This window comes from Branchiostoma floridae, chromosome 1 (assembly GCF_000003815.2).
Source record: "Branchiostoma floridae strain S238N-H82 chromosome 1, Bfl_VNyyK, whole genome shotgun sequence".
Lineage (NCBI taxonomy): Eukaryota > Metazoa > Chordata > Leptocardii > Amphioxiformes > Branchiostomatidae > Branchiostoma > Branchiostoma floridae.
Genome location: NC_049979.1, coordinates 30053801 through 30057459, shown reverse-complemented (window position 1 = coordinate 30057459; position 3659 = coordinate 30053801). Strand labels below are relative to the sequence as shown.

At 37.3% G+C, this 3659-nt stretch overlaps 1 protein-coding gene across 1 annotated transcript in view; it reads right to left on the bottom strand.

Annotated features, from left to right (window-relative positions):
- Nucleotides 1–3028, bottom strand: part of LOC118430518 (NXPE family member 3-like) — a 78899-nt gene extending 75871 nt beyond the window's left edge. The window contains exon 1 of the mRNA XM_035841443.1: nucleotides 2343–3028. The gene's annotated coding sequence lies outside the window, so the exon portion shown is untranslated. The remainder of the gene's footprint in view (nucleotides 1–2342) is intronic.
- Nucleotides 3029–3659: the final 631 nt, after the last annotated feature.

The window sequence follows — 3659 nt, the reverse complement described above, 5'->3', positions numbered from 1 at the left end:
GATGTCTTTGCGTAAAAAAAGGCTCTTCTTGCCTGAGAAGAACAAATTAAGCTTTACTGACAGACAAAGTGAATATATGATGTCAGAAAATCTTTGCGGAATAAAAACTGTTCTCACCTCATAAAAGAGAATGATGCTTTAAAGACAGGCAACGCCCATATTAGGAAACTATGTAAGGGGTGTTCTCATGGTCACTATAAAAGGAAGGAAACTGTTGAGATGGGAAATAAACACACTCTTGCATTGAAAATTGTTAAGACCCGTCAATGCAATGAATATAGAATAGAACAACAATTAAAACAACTGCCTTTACCAAACTTATGTTAATACAATACACAAATTCACTAAGGCTAACAAATGTAAAATTTCTTCATTATCCCAAAATTTCGCCTCTCAAAAAAGCAATACTAGTGTGTACCAAGAAGCTACACCTCAAAGTTCCACTGTACTACGAAGAAACCCCGCTAGAGGGCATTTAGACCGGTGAAATATCTAGCTTTGCAAGATTTGTATTGGACACGTAAACCCTAAATAGTAACGAATTTGTCGCACTACAAGCCCAAACATGAGTAAAAAAATGTAAATAGAAAATGCAAATGACTACGACTATATCACCTACGATAGACACACAGTACCTAAGATAACCTTAACTGGAAAACAATACTATGTGTAGGTATTGTATATATACAGTAAATGTAAATGTAAATGTAACGTGATTAGATAAGGTAAGTTACACGCACCCTCCACCCTCCTCAGTGCTATTTGTTATTGTCAATAAACGTGGTTGCATATTTTTACATTTCATCTTAATCCACTGTTCTTATTAAACAAAAGAGAGAACTGCCATCAAGACAGTTTTTTAAGTATCTAATATAACCTTAACTGGAAAACAACAGTAGCCATAGGGATTAGCAAGTGAGGAAATGTAGTAAATGTGGTCTTGGACCAAAATAAATGATATCTTGTCTTTGAAAGTTCACCGTTTCCTTTACATCTAAATGTTATTAATTCAAATATAGATGCAATGTGACCATAGTTAGAATTAGATTATCATGATCATCTTAAATCTATTAAGCAGTGCCCTGTTTCATTTAAGTTCACTGTTTTAAGTTGACAAAGGAAGAGACTGCCAAAAAGACTTTTTTTTTAAGTAACTAAGAAAACCTAAACGAAAAACAACTATTCTAGCCTTTGGGAAAAATATTTCATAACTGATAGCAAATTTGCTTTGGGACAATAATGAATAAAAGTTTGCCTTTGATGGTAACAATGTGATTAGCTAGGTTAGGTTAGTAACACTCACCCTCCCACCATGCTATTTATCATTGTAACAGAACGTGGTAGAATACTTGTACAATTCATATCAGTTCACTTTTGACAAAAGAAAAGGATTGTTTTTAAGTACCTAAGAAAACCTTAACGGAAAAGCAACACTATCCGTAGTGATAAACTAGTGATGACTTATAGTAAATGTGGTCTAGGACGAAAATAAGTAATGACTTACCTTTGATGGTCCTTCGTTTCCTTCAAATCTAAATGTAATGTGATTCGGTTAGGTTAGTAACACACACCCTCCACCCTCCCTCCACCTCCGTGCTATTTCTTATTGTCAATAAACGTGGTTGTCTACTTGTACATTTCATCTTAGTCCACTGTTGGCAGCGGCGGGCATTGTCAAAATGACTTTTTTAAAGTACCTAAGATAACCTTAAATAAAAACAATACTAGGCGCAAAGATTGACATAAGAGTACTTAAAGTAATTGCCGTCTGGGACGAAAATAAATGGTAGCTTGTTTTTAAAAGTCCGCCGTTTCCTTTTGATCTGAATGTAATGTGATTAGGCTAGGCTAGTAACACACATCCTCCCGTCACCCCGCGTCACCGTGACTGAACATGGTAAAAATTGTTTGAACTTAAGCTTGCTCAGCGGCGTAAATCGACATATAAATGCGATGTTTAATGTCAGTTCACCGTTGTAAGCCGAAAAAGGAGGGGGCTGCCAAAGAGACCCGTTTTTAAAAAGAACCTAATATAACCTATACTTATTTTTTTTTCTGTACCAGTATATATCATTCACAATTAGCACGCCATGGTAAGTTAGTATGGCAGTACTGCTATACATGGTTAACTTAGTTTAGCGTACTAAATCGATGTTCAAAGTAGGACGTTGCTTCAGAGTTCATTGTTGTAAATTGACGATGTAAAACACAGGAAACCTGTTAATGGAGTGAATGGATCACAGCACCATCTTACTTTTAGAACGTACATTAAAAAAAAAGCTATTTTGGTGACCCGTGTTTTTTTGCAATTAAGCTGTAAAGAAATAATGAGAAGAACCCACCTTAAAAACAAGGGTATTCCATACATTTAAGCAGTTCGAAGCAGTGTGCTCCGTGGTGAACGACAGAGTAACTAGTGTAGTGTGACGGTTGGTGGCCTTGTACTTTTCTGTGACGCTTCTTTCTGATGAGTGTAATTATGAAGTTACACCACGCCCAGTTATCTGATCTAAAGTCATAATCTGATGGCTAGTTTTAGACTTAAGCTGCGAAATTGCTGTATATTTATACACTTAAAAAAAAAGATGGTTATGAGCATTAACTCCCAAATAACACTACAGCAGTAAGTTTAATCCTGCCATTATTTTAGGCGAAAATTTCTAAATGTAAAGGCTAGGACACAGGGTCATTGTGTTGATCCATCCATGCGAACAGCTCGGTGCCTCACCATGATCACAAAGAAACCTCCCCCATCCCATATGATCCACAGGTCACTTTGAAAGACGCCGGCGGCGAGGTGACAATTATCCAGCGCGGCCATGACCTAAGGTCAAGCACTTCACGTTTTCACTGAGACAATGTAACATATCATGTACATCTGGTAGGTATACTAACCGTTCATCTCATAACTGCCTTCTTTTCCTTATTTTTTCCGCTGATCACAATTCATTTGGAGCGAGCTGAGCTTTGGGGCGAGGTGACAATTAACCTGCGCGGCCGTGACCTAAGGTCAGCCACTTAACATTTTCACTGAGACAATGTAACATATCATTTACATCTGGTAGGTATACTAACGTTTCATCTCACAACTGCCTTCTTTTCCTTATATATCCTTCCCATTTTCCTTTTGTCCGCTGATCACAATTCATTTGGAGCGAACTGAGCTTTGGGGGTAGAATTATAGTCTGAATAATTTCTTAATGACAGTTCATCTATCATCATTAGTAGGACGACAAATCAAGGAGGAGGCTTTCCATGCGACAAACGCTTAAAGAAAGGTCAACATCTGCGTCACAGAAAAGCTTGACTAAGGGATCTATTGTGTTGATTCGTGCTTTGTTGGTAGTTCAGCAGACTATGAGCGTCTTTTAACTCGCCGAGCCTTGTACTGTGCAGCGAACTGTGAAAGATGGAAAGGGAGGTTTTAAATCATTATGGCAAACAACCAAATCCTTGAACGTAAGAACGACTAGAAGGTTCGACAATTCACATCTTTACTATCCCAATTTCCCGAGTATCATGTATTAAATTCTGACTGATTCACGTCCGTTTTGTGAAATTTTGAGTAAAGTCATTGTTGACCCAAATAGTCGTAGTTTACGATGGTTACGTGCTTTGTAATAAATAGCGATGAAAGACTTATTTATTATCATAGTGTA